The sequence below is a fragment of the Anser brachyrhynchus genome, assembly GCF_964034855.1.
Source record: "Anser brachyrhynchus genome assembly, chromosome: W".
In the NCBI taxonomy this organism is placed as follows: Eukaryota; Metazoa; Chordata; class Aves; order Anseriformes; family Anatidae; genus Anser; species Anser brachyrhynchus.
The window spans coordinates 9,135,043-9,148,294 of record NC_137704.1 but is presented as its reverse complement, the minus strand read 5'-3'; positions in this window follow the sequence as shown (position 1 = coordinate 9,148,294).

Genomic DNA, 13,252 nt, shown 5'->3' with positions numbered 1-13,252 from the left:
CTTCTTTATTAACATAAGAAAGCGCGATTAACACAAATTAAGAAGGCAGGATCAACACAAACTAAAAAACAGAGAAAAACTGCCAGGCATACTAATTCCATCTTTAACAAACTTTGTAACCCCATCCCTGGGAAAGGCAGGCACTGAGTGCTGCCCAGCTGGGGGGCTCTGGCTGCCCCTCCAACTCCTGGAGTCCTTGTTTGTGGGTCCTGCCTATGCCAGCGAGACCCTCCCATACGCTGTTTTTTGTTTGTCCCTGTTCTGATAGCCTGTCCCTATTCATTCCTTTTTTGTTTTCCTCCCTGTTCTGTTAGACTATCCCTGTTCCTGTTCTTCATGTCCCTGGTTAAGGTGTCTCCTGAATCACCCTTCTTTGTTCCCTCTCAAGGCTTTCCTTTCCTGATGGTCTCATCCTTAAGAGTCGGATGTGATCACCAACCATGGGGCTTGTCGACCCCCATGGCCACACTCCCACATCTTCCCCTTCTTTATTAACATAAGAAAGCGCAATTAACACAAATTTAGAAGGCAGGATCAACACAAACAAAAACACAGAGAAAAACTGCCAGGCATACTAATTCTATCTTTAACAACCTTTGTAAAACCATCCCTGGGAGAGGCAGGCACTGAGTACTGCCCAGCCGGGGGGCTCTGGCTGCCCCTCCAACTCCTGGAGTCCTTGTTTGTGGGTCCAGCATATGCCAGTGGGACCCTCCCATATGCTCTTTTTTGTTTCTCCCTGCTCTGTTAGCCTGTCCCTGTTCCTGTTCTTCATGTCCCTGTTTAAGGTTTCTCCTGAATCACCCTTCTTTGTTCCCTCTCAAGGCTTTACTTTCCTGATGGCCTCATCTTTAAGAGTCGGATGTTATCACCAACCATGGGACTTGTCGACCCCCATGGCCAGGCTCCCACATCTCCCCCTTCTTTATTAACATAGAAGAGCTCGATTAACACAAATTAAGAAAGCAGGTTTAACACAAATTAAGAAGGCGCGATTAACAGAAATTAAGAAAGCAAGAGAAACACAAATTAAGAAAGCACTCTTAACACAAATTAAAATACAGAGAAAAAGTGCCAGGCATACTAATTCCATCTTTAACAAACTTTGTAACCCCATCCCTGGGAGAGGCAGGCACTGAGTGCTTCCCAGCTGGGGGGCTCTGGCTGCCCCTCCAACTCCTGGAGTCCTTGTTTGTGGGTCCTGCCTATGCCAGTGGGACCCTCCCATATGCTGTTTTTTGTTTCTCCCTGCTCCCTTAGCCTGTCCCTGTTCCTGTTCTTCATGTCCCTGTTTAAGGTGTCTCCTGAATCACCCTTCTTTGTTCCCTCTCAAGGCTTTACTTTCCTGATGGCCTCATCTTTAAGAGTCGGATGTGATCACCAACCATGGGGCTTGTCGACCCTCATGGACACACTCCCACATCTCCTCCTTCTTTATTAACATAAGAGAGCTCGATTAACACAAATTAAGAAGGCAGGATCAACACAAACTAAAACACAGAGAAAAGCTGCCAGGCATACTAATTCCATCTTTAACAAACTTTGCAACCCCATCCCTGGGAGAGGCAGGCACTGAGTGCTGCCCAGCCGGGGGGCTCTGGCTGCCCCTCCACCTCCTGGAGTCCTTGTTTGTGGGTCCTGCGTAAGCCAGCGTGACCCTCCCATAAGCTCTTTTTGTTCGTCCCTGTTCTGTTAGCCTGTACCTATTCATTCCTTTTTTTTTCTTTTTCCTGTTCCGTTTGCCTGTCCCTATTCATTCCTTTTTTGTTTTTGTCCCTGTTCTGTTAGCCTGTCCCTGTTCCTGTTCTTCATGTCCCTGTTTGTTTTCTTCTCGTCCCTGTTCGTTTTCTTGTCCCTGTTGGGGGGCGATTTGTGGCGTAAAGACCGCACGGACAACGGGGTTCTTTCAGGATCTGTAACTGCTACCTCTTTATTGATGACATAACTTGAACTCTCTCTTACTGAGGGCATAACTTCATCTCTCAGAGTGAGGGCACAACTTCATTCTATCCCTTATTCAGGAAAGGCTCCCTTCCTATAACTTCCGCCTCACAGCAGTACCTTTCCACTAACTAGTCATTGGTCAACAACTTTGCCCGGCAACAGCAAACACCCAGCCACTTCCATGCATTAATGGCTGGAGAACTAGCCACCCCAGACAAGAAGGTGTCACCTGAATCACCCTTCTTTGTTCCCTCTCAACTCTTTAAATTCCTGATGGTCTCACCCTTAAGAGTCCTATGTTATCACCAACCATGGGGCTTGTCGACCCCCATGGCCACACTCCCACATCTCCTTCTTCTTTATTAACATAAGAAAGCGCGATTAACACAAATTAAGAAGGCAGGATCAACACAAACTAAAACACAGAGAAAAACTGCCAGGCATACTAAGTCTATCTTTAACAACCTTTGTAAAACCATCCCTGGGAGAGGCAGGCACTGAGTGCTGCCCAGCCGGGGGGCTCTGGCTGCCCCTCCAACTCCTGGAGTCCTTGTTTGTGGGTCCTGCCTATGCCAGTGGGACCCTCCCATATGCTGTTTTTTGTTTCTCCCTGCTCTGTTAGCCTGTCCCTGTTCCTGTTCTTCATGTCCCTGTTTAAGGTGTCTCCTGAATCACCCTTCTTTGTTCCCTCTCAAGGCTTTACTTTCCTCATGGCCTCATCTTTAAGAGTCGGATGTTATCACCAACCATGGGACTTGTCGACCCCCATGGCCAGGCTCCCACATCTCCCCCTTCTTTATTAACCTAAAAGAGCTCGATTAACACAAATTAAGAAAGCAGGTTTAACACAAATTAAGAAGGCGCGATTAACAGAAATTAAGAAAGCAAGAGTAACACAAATTAAGAAAGCACTATTAACACAAACTAAAATACAGAGAAAAACTGCCAGGCATACTAATTCCATCTTTAACAAACTTTGTAACCCCATCCCTGGGAGAGGCAGGCACTGAGTGCTGCCCAGCTGGGGGGCTCTGGCTGCCCCTCCAACTCCTGGAGTCCTTGTTTGTGGGTCCTGCCTATGCCAGCGAGACCCTCCCATACGCTGTTTTTTGTTTGTCCCTGTTCTGATAGCCTGTCCCTATTAATTCCTTTTTTGTTTTTGTCCCTGTTCTGTTAGACTATCCCTGTTCCTGTTCTTCATGTCCCTGTTTAAGGTGTCTCCTGAATCACCCTTCTTTGTTCCCTCTCAAGGCTTTACTTTCCTCATGGTCTCATCTTTAAGAGTCGGATGTGATCACCAACCATGGGGCTTGTCGACCCCCATGGCCACACTCCCACATCTTCCCCTTCTTTATTAACATAAGAAAGCGCAATTAACACAAATTAAGAAGGCAGGATCAACACAAACTAAAACACAGAGAAAAACTGCCAGGCATACTAAGTCTATCTTTAACAATCTTTGTAAAACCATCCCTGGGAGAGGCAGGCACTGAGTGCTGCCCAGCCGGGGGGCTCTGGCTGCCCCTCCAACTCCTGGAGTCCTTGTTTGTGGGTCCTGCCTATGCCAGCGAGACTCTCCCATAGGCTGTTTTTTGTTTGTCCCTGTTCTGATAGCCTGTCCCTATTCATTACCTTTTTGTTTTCGTCCCTGTTCTGTTAGACTATCCCTGTTCCTGTTCTTCATGTCCCTGCTTAAGGTGTCTCCTGAATCACCCTTCTTTATTCCCTCTCAAGGCTTTACTTTCCTCATGGTCTCATCTTTAAGAGTTGGATGTTATCACCAACCATGGGACTTGTCGACCCCCATGGCCATGCTCCCACATCTCCCCCTTCTTTATTAACATAAAAGAGCTCGATTAACACAAATTAAGAAAGCAGGTTTAACACAAATTAAGAAGGCGCGATTAACAGAAATTAAGAAAGCAAGAGAAACACAAATTAAGAAAGCACTCAACACAAATTAAAATACAGAGAAAAAGTGCCAGGCATACTAATTCCATCTTTAACAAACTTTGTAACCCCATCCCTGGGAGAGGCAGGCACTGAGTGCTGCCCAGCCGGGGGGCTCTGGCTGCCCCTCCAACTCCTGGAGTCCTTGTTTGTGGGTCCAGCATATGCCAGTGGGACCCTCCCATATGCTGTTTTTTGTTTCTCCCTGCTCTGTTAGCCTGTCCCTGTTCCTGTTCTTCATGTCCCTGTTTAAGGTGTCTCCTGAATCACCCTTCCTTGTTCCCTCTCAAGGCTTTACTTTCCTCATGGTCTCATCTTTAAGAGTCGGATGTGATCACCAACCATGGGGCTTGTCCACCCCCATGGCCACACTCCCACATCTCCTCCTTCTTTATTAACATAAGAAAGCGCAATTAACACAAATTAAGAAGGCAGGATCAACACAAACTAAAACACAGAGAAAAACTGCCAGGCATACTAAGACTATCTTTAACAAACTTTGCAACCCCATCCCTGGGAGAGGCAGGCACTGAGTGCTGCCCAACCGGGGGGCTCTGGCTGCCCCTCCAACTCCTGGAGTCCTTGTTTGTGGGTCCAGCATATGCCAGTGGGACCCTCCCATATGCTGTTTTTTGTTTCTCCCTGTTCTGTTAGCCTGTCCCTGTTCCTGTTCTTCATGTCCCTGTTTGTTTTCTTCTCGTCCCTGTTCGTTTTCTTGTCCCTGTTGGGGGGCGATTTGTGGCGTAAAGACCGCACGGACAACGGGGTTCTTTCAGGATCTGTAACTGCTACCTCTTTATTGATGACATAACTTGAACTCTCTCTTACTGAGGGCATAACTTCATCTCTCAGAGTGAGGGCACAACTTCATTCTAGCCCTTATTCAGGAAAGGCTCCCTTCCTATAACTTCCGCCTCACAGCAGTACCTTTCCACTAACTAGTCATTGGTCAACAACTTTGCCCGGCAACAGCAAACACCCAGCCACTTCCATGCATTAATGGCTGGAGAACTAGCCACCCCAGACAAGAAGGTGTCACCTGAATCACCCTTCTTTGTTCCCTCTCAACTCTTTAAATTCCTGATGGTCTCATCCTTAAGAGTTGGATGTTATCACCAACCATGGGACTTATCGACCCCCATGGCCACGCTCCCACATCTCCTCCTTCTTTATTAACCTAAAAGAGCTCGATTAACACAAATTAAGAAAGCAGGTTTAACACAAATTAAGAAGGCGCGATTAACAGAAATTAAGAAAGCAAGAGTAACACAAATTAAGAAAGCACTATTAACACAAACTAAAATACAGAGGAAAAACTGCCAGGCATACTAATTCCATCTTTAACAAACTTTGTAACCCCATCCCTGGGAGAGGCAGGCACTGAGTGCTGCCCAGCCGGGGGGCTCTGGCTGCCCCTCCAACTCCTGGAGTCCTTGTTTCTGGGTCCTGCCTATGCCAGCGAGACCCTCCCATACGCTGTTTTTTGTTTGTCCCTGTTCTGTTAGCCTGTCCCTGTTCCTGTTCTTCATGTCCCTGTTTAAGGTGTCTCCTGAATCACCCTTCTTTGTTCCCTCTCAAGGCTTTACTTTCCTCATGGCCTCATCTTTAAGAGTCGGATGTTATCACCAACCATGGGACTTGTCGACCCCCATGGCCAGGCTCCCACATCTCCCCCTTCTTTATTAACCTAAAAGAGCTCGATTAACACAAATTAAGAAAGCAGGTTTAACACAAATTAAGAAGGCGCGATTAACAGAAATTAAGAAAGCAAGAGTAACACAAATTAAGAAAGCACTATTAACACAAACTAAAATACAGAGAAAAACTGCCAGGCATACTAATTCCATCTTTAACAAACTTTGTAACCCCATCCCTGGGAGAGGCAGGCACTGAGTGCTGCCCAGCTGGGGGGCTCTGGCTGCCCCTCCAACTCCTGGAGTCCTTGTTTGTGGGTCCTGCCTATGCCAGCGAGACCCTCCCATACGCTGTTTTTTGTTTGTCCCTGTTCTGATAGCCTGTCCCTATTAATTCCTTTTTTGTTTTCCTCCCTGTTCTGTTAGACTATCCCTGTTCCTGTTCTTCATGTCCCTGTTTAAGGTGTCTCCTGAATCACCCTTCTTTGTTCCCTCTCAAGGCTTTACTTTCCTCATGGTCTCATCTTTAAGAGTCGGATGTGATCACCAACCATGGGGCTTGTCGACCCCCATGGCCACACTCCCACATCTTCCCCTTCTTTATTAACATAAGAAAGCGCAATTAACACAAATTAAGAAGGCAGGATCAACACAAACTAAAACACAGAGAAAAACTGCCAGGCATACTAAGTCTATCTTTAACAATCTTTGTAAAACCATCCCTGGGAGAGGCAGGCACTGAGTGCTGCCCAGCCGGGGGGCTCTGGCTGCCCCTCCAACTCCTGGAGTCCTTGTTTGTGGGTCCTGCCTATGCCAGCGAGACCCTCCCATAGGCTGTTTTTTGTTTGTCCCTGTTCTGATAGCCTGTCCCTATTCATTACCTTTTTGTTTTCGTCCCTGTTCTGTTAGACTATCCCTGTTCCTGTTCTTCATGTCCCTGTTTAAGGTGTCTCCTGAATCACCCTTCTTTATTCCCTCTCAAGGCTTTACTTTCCTCATGGTCTCATCTTTAAGAGTTGGATGTTATCACCAACCATGGGACTTGTCGACCCCCATGGCCATGCTCCCACATCTCCCCCTTCTTTATTAACATAAAAGAGCTCGATTAACACAAATTAAGAAAGCAGGTTTAACACAAATTAAGAAGGCGCGATTAACAGAAATTAAGAAAGCAAGAGAAACACAAATTAAGAAAGCACTATTAACACAAACTAAAATACAGAGAAAAACTGCCAGGCATACTAAGACTATCTTTAACAAACTTTGCAACCCCATCCCTGGGAGTGGCAGGCACTGAGTGCTTCCCAGCTGGGGGGCTCTGGCTGCCCCTCCAACTCCTGGAGTCCTTGTTTGTGGGTCCTGCCTATGCCAGTGGGACCCTCCCATATGCTGTTTTTTGTTTCTCCCTGCTCTGTTAGCCTGTCCCTGTTCCTGTTCTTCATGTACCTGCTTAAGTTGTCTCCTGAATCACCCTTCTTTGTTCCCTCTCAAGGCTTTACTTTCCTCATGGCCTCATCTTTAAGAGTCGGATGTGATCACCAACCATGGGGCTTGTCGACCCCCATGGCCACACTCCCACATCTCCTCCTTCTTTATTAACATAAGAAAGCGCAATTAACACAAATTAAGAAGGCAGGATCAACACAAACTAAAACACAGAGAAAAACTGCCAGGCATACTAAGACTATCTTTAACAAACTTTGCAACCCCATCCCTGGGAGAGGCAGGCACTGAGTGCTGCCCAGCCGGGGGGCTCTGGCTGCCCCTCCACCTCCTGGAGTCCTTGTTTGTGGGTCCTGCGTAAGCCAGCGTGACCCTCCCATAAGCTCTTTTTGTTCGTCCCTGTTCTGTTAGCCTGTACCTATTCATTCCTTTTTTTTTCTTTTTCCTGTTCCGTTTGCCTGTCCCTATTCATTCCTTTTTTGTTTTTGTCCCTGTTCTGTTAGCCTGTCCCTGTTCCTGTTCTTCATGTCCCTGTTTGTTTTCTTCTCGTCCCTGTTCATTTTCTTGTCCCTGTTGGGGGGCGATTTGTGGCGTAAAGACCGCACGGACAACGGGGTTCTTTCAGGATCTGTAACTGCTACCTCTTTATTGATGACATAACTTGAACTCTCTCTTACTGAGGGCATAACTTCATCTCTCAGAGTGAGGGCACAACTTCATTCTATCCCTTATTCAGGAAAGGCTCCCTTCCTATAACTTCCGCCTCACAGCAGTACCTTTCCACTAACTAGTCATTGGTCAACAACTTTGCCCGGCAACAGCAAACACCCAGCCACTTCCATGCATTAATGGCTGGAGAACTAGCCACCCCAGACAAGAAGGTGTCACCTGAATCACCCTTCTTTGTTCCCTCTCAACTCTTTAAATTCCTGATGGTCTCACCCTTAAGAGTCCTATGTTATCACCAACCATGGGGCTTGTCGACCCCCATGGCCACACTCCCACATCTCCTTCTTCTTTATTAACATAAGAAAGCGCGATTAACACAAATTAAGAAGGCAGGATCAACACAAACTAAAACACAGAGAAAAACTGCCAGGCATACTAAGTCTATCTTTAACAACCTTTGTAAAACCATCCCTGGGAGAGGCAGGCACTGAGTGCTGCCCAGCCGGGGGGCTCTGGCTGCCCCTCCAACTCCTGGAGTCCTTGTTTGTGGGTCCTGCCTATGCCAGTGGGACCCTCCCATATGCTGTTTTTTGTTTCTCCCTGCTCTGTTAGCCTGTCCCTGTTCCTGTTCTTCATGTCCCTGTTTAAGGTGTCTCCTGAATCACCCTTCTTTGTTCCCTCTCAAGGCTTTACTTTCCTCATGGCCTCATCTTTAAGAGTCGGATATTATCACCAACCATGGGACTTGTCGACCCCCATGGCCAGGCTCCCACATCTCCCCCTTCTTTATTAACCTAAAAGAGCTCGATTAACACAAATTAAGAAAGCAGGTTTAACACAAATTAAGAAGGCGCGATTAACAGAAATTAAGAAAGCAAGAGTAACACAAATTAAGAAAGCACTATTAACACAAACTAAAATACAGAGAAAAACTGCCAGGCATACTAATTCCATCTTTAACAAACTTTGTAACCCCATCCCTGGGAGAGGCAGGCACTGAGTGCTGCCCAGCTGGGGGGCTCTGGCTGCCCCTCCAACTCCTGGAGTCCTTGTTTGTGGGTCCTGCCTATGCCAGCGAGACCCTCCCATACGCTGTTTTTTGTTTGTCCCTGTTCTGATAGCCTGTCCCTATTAATTCCTTTTTTGTTTTTGTCCCTGTTCTGTTAGACTATCCCTGTTCCTGTTCTTCATGTCCCTGGTTAAGGTGTCTCCTGAATCACCCTTCTTTTTTCCCTCTCAAGGCTTTACTTTCCTCATGGTCTCATCTTTAAGAGTCCGATGTGATCACCAACCATGGGGCTTGTCGACCCCCATGGCCACACTCCCACATCTTCCCCTTCTTTATTAACATAAGAAAGCGCAATTAACACAAATTAAGAAGGCAGGATCAACACAAACTAAAACACAGAGAAAAACTGCCAGGCATACTAAGTCTATCTTTAACAATCTTTGTAAAACCATCCCTGGGAGAGGCAGGCACTGAGTGCTGCCCAGCCGGGGGGCTCTGGCTGCCCCTCCAACTCCTGGAGTCCTTGTTTGTGGGTCCTGCCTATGCCAGCGAGACCCTCCCATAGGCTGTTTTTTGTTTGTCCCTGTTCTGATAGCCTGTCCCTATTCATTACCTTTTTGTTTTCGTCCCTGTTCTGTTAGACTATCCCTGTTCCTGTTCTTCATGTCCCTGCTTAAGGTGTCTCCTGAATCACCCTTCTTTATTCCCTCTCAAGGCTTTACTTTCCTCATGGTCTCATCTTTAAGAGTTGGATGTTATCACCAACCATGGGACTTGTCGACCCCCATGGCCATGCTCCCACATCTCCCCCTTCTTTATTAACATAAAAGAGCTCGATTAACACAAATTAAGAAAGCAGGTTTAACACAAATTAAGAAGGCGCGATTAACAGAAATTAAGAAAGCAAGAGAAACACAAATTAAGAAAGCACTCAACACAAACTAAAACACAGAGAAAAACTGCCAGGCATACTAAGACTATCTTTAACAAACTTTGCAACCCCATCCCTGGGATAGGCAGGCACTGAGTGCTGCCCAACCGGGGGGCTCTGGCTGCCCCTCCAACTCCTGGAGTCCTTTTTTGTGGGTCCTGCGTAAGCCAGCGTGACCCTCCCATAAGCTCTTTTTGTTCGTCCCTGTTCTTTTAGCCTGTACCTATTCATTCCTTTTTTTTTCTTTTATCTGTTCCGTTTGCCTGTCCCTATTCATTCCTTTTTTGTTTTTGTCCCTGTTCTGTTAGCCTGTCCCTGTTCCTGTTCTTCATGTCCCTGTTTGTTTTCTTCTCGTCCCTGTTCGTTTTCTTGTCCCTGTTGGGGGGCGATTTGTGGCGTAAAGACCGCACGGACAACGGGGTTCTTTCAGGATCTGTAACTGCTACCTCTTTATTGATGACATAACTTGAACTCTCTCTTACTGAGGGCATAACTTCATCTCTCAGAGTGAGGGCACAACTTCATTCTAGCCCTTATTCAGGAAAGGCTCCCTTCCTATAACTTCCGCCTCACAGCAGTACCTTTCTACTAACTAGTCATTGGTCAACAACTTTGCCCGGCAACAGCAAACACCCAGCCACTTCCATGCATTAATGGCTGGAGAACTAGCCACCCCAGAGAAGAAGGTGTCACCTGAATCACCCTTCTTTGTTCCCTCTCAACTCTTTAAATTCCTGATGGTCTCATCCTTAAGAGTTGGATGTTATCACCAACCATGGGACTTGTCGACCCCCATGGCCACGCTCCCACATCTCCTCCTTCGTTATTAACCTAAAAGAGCTCGATTAACACAAATTAAGAAAGCAGGTTTAACACAAATTATGAAGGCGCTATTAACAGAAATTAAGAAAGCAAGAGTAACACAAATTAAGAAAGCACTATTAACACAAACTAAATTACAGAGAAAAACTGCCAGGCATACTAATTCCATCTTTAACAAACTTTGTAACCCCATCCCTGGGAGAGGCAGGCACTGAGTGCTGCCCAGCTGGGGGGCTCTGGCTGCCCCTCCAACTCCTGGAGTCCTTGTTTGTGGGTCCTGCCTATGCCAGCGAGACCCTCCCATACGCTGTTTTTTGTTTGTCCCTGTTCTGATAGCCTGTCCCTATTAATTCCTTTTTTGTTTTTGTCCCTGTTCTGTTAGACTATCCCTGTTCCTGTTCTTCATGTCCCTGTTTAAGGTGTCTCCTGAATCACCCTTCTTTATTCCCTCTCAAGGCTTTACTTTCCTGATGGTCTCATCTTTAAGAGTTGGATGTGATCACCAACCATGGGACTTGTCGACCCCCATGGCCATGCTCCCACATCTCCCCCTTCTTTATTAACATAAAAGAGCTCGATTAACACAAATTAAGAAAGCAGGTTTAACACAAATTAAGAAGGCGCGATTAACAGAAATTAAGAAAGCAAGAGTAACACAAATTAAGAAAGCACTATTAACACAAACTAAAACACAGAGAAAAACTGCCAGGCATACTAAGACTATCTTTAACAAACTTTGCAACCCCATCCCTGGGAGTGGCAGGCACTGAGTGCTTCCCAGCTGGGGGGCTCTGGCTGCCCCTCCAACTCCTGGAGTCCTTGTTTGTGGGTCCTGCCTATGCCAGTGGGACCCTCCCATATGCTGTTTTTTGTTTCTCCCTACTCTGTTAGCCTGTCCCTGTTCCTGTTCTTCATGTACCTGCTTAAGGTGTCTCCTGAATCACCCTTCTTTGTTCCCTCTCAAGGCTTTACTTTCCTCATGGCCTCATCTTTAAGAGTCGGATGTGATCACCAACCATGGGGCTTGTCCACCCCCATGGCAGCAATCCCACATCTCCTCCTTCTTTATTAACATAAGAAAGCGCAATTAACACAAATTAAGAAGGCAGGATCAACACAAACTAAAACACAGAGAAAAACTGCCAGGCATACTAAGACTATCTTTAACAAACTTTGCAACCCCATCCCTGGGAGAGGCAGGCACTGAGTGCTGCCCAGCCGGGGGGCTCTGGCTGCCCCTCCAACTCCTGGAGTCCTTGTTTGGGGGTCCTGCCTATGCCAGCGAGACCCTCCCATACGCTGTTTTTTGTTTGTCCCTGTTCTGATAGCCTGTCCCTATTCATTCCTTTTTTGTTTTTGTCCCTGTTCTGTTAGACTATCCCTGTTCCTGTTCTTCATGTCCCTGTTTAAGGTGTCTCCTGAATCACCCTTCTTTGTTCCCTCTCAAGGCTTTACTTTCCTGATGGTTTCATCTTTAAGAGTCCGATGTGATCACCAACCATAGGGCTTGTCGACCCCCATGGCCACACTCCCACATCTTCCCCTTCTTTATTAACTTAAGAAAGCGCGATTAACACAAATTAAGAAGGCAGGATCAACACAAACTAAAACAGAGAAAAACTGCCAGGCATACTAAGTCTATCTTTAACAATCTTTGTAAAACCATCCCTGGGAGAGGCAGGCACTGAGTGCTGCCCAGCCGGGGGGCTCTGGCTGCCCCTCCAACTCCTGGAGTCCTTGTTTGGGGGTCCTGCCTATGCCAGCGAGACCCTCCCATACGCTGTTTTTTGTTTGTCCCTGTTCTGATAGCCTGTCCCTATTCATTACTTTTTTATTTTCGTCCCTGTTCTGTTAGACTATCCCTGTTCCTGTTCTTCATGTCACTGTTTAAGGTGTCTCCTGAATCACCCTTCTTTGTTCCCTCTGAACGCTTTACTTTCCTGATGGTCTCTACTTTATTAGTCAGATCTTATCACCAAACATGGGGCTTGTCTAACCCCATGGCCAGGCTCCCACATCTCCCCCTCCTTTATTAACATAAAAGAGCTCGATTAACACAAATTAAGAAAGCAGGTTTAACACAAATTAAGAAGGCGCGATTAACAGAAATTAAGAAAGCAAGAGAAACACAAATTAAGAAAGCACTATTAACACAAACTAAAATACAGAGAAAAACTGCCAGGCATACTAAGTCTATCTTTAACAAACTTTATAACCCCATCCCTGGGAGAGGCAGGCACTGAGTGCTGCCCAGCCGGGGGGCTCTGGCTGCCCCTCCAACTCCTGGAGTCCTTGTTTCTGGGTCCTGCCTATGCCAGCGAGACCCTCCCATACGCTGTTTTTTGTTTGTCCCTGTTCTGTTAGCCTGTCCCTGTTCCTGTTCTTCATGTCCCTGTTTAAGGTGTCTCCTGAATCACCCTTTGTTCCCTCTCAGGGCTTTACTTTCCTGATGGTCTCATCTTTAAGAGTCCGATGTTATCACCAACCATGGGGCCTGTCGACCCCCATGGCCACACTCCCACATCTTCCCCTTCTTTATTAACTTAAGAAAGCGCGATTAACACAAATTAAGAAGGCAGGATCAACACAAACTAAAACACAGAGAAAAACTGCCAGGCATACTAACTCTATGTTTAACAACCTTTGTAACCCCATCCCTGGGAGAGGCAGGCACTGAGTGCTGCCCAGCCGGGGGGCTCTGGCTGCCCCTCCAACTCCTGGAGTCCTTGTTTGTGGGTCCTGCCTATGCCAGTGGGACCCTCCCATATGCTCTTTTTTGTTTCTCCCTGCTCTGTTAGCCTGTCCCTGTTCCTGTTCTTCATGTCCCTGTTTAAGGTGTCTCCTGAATCA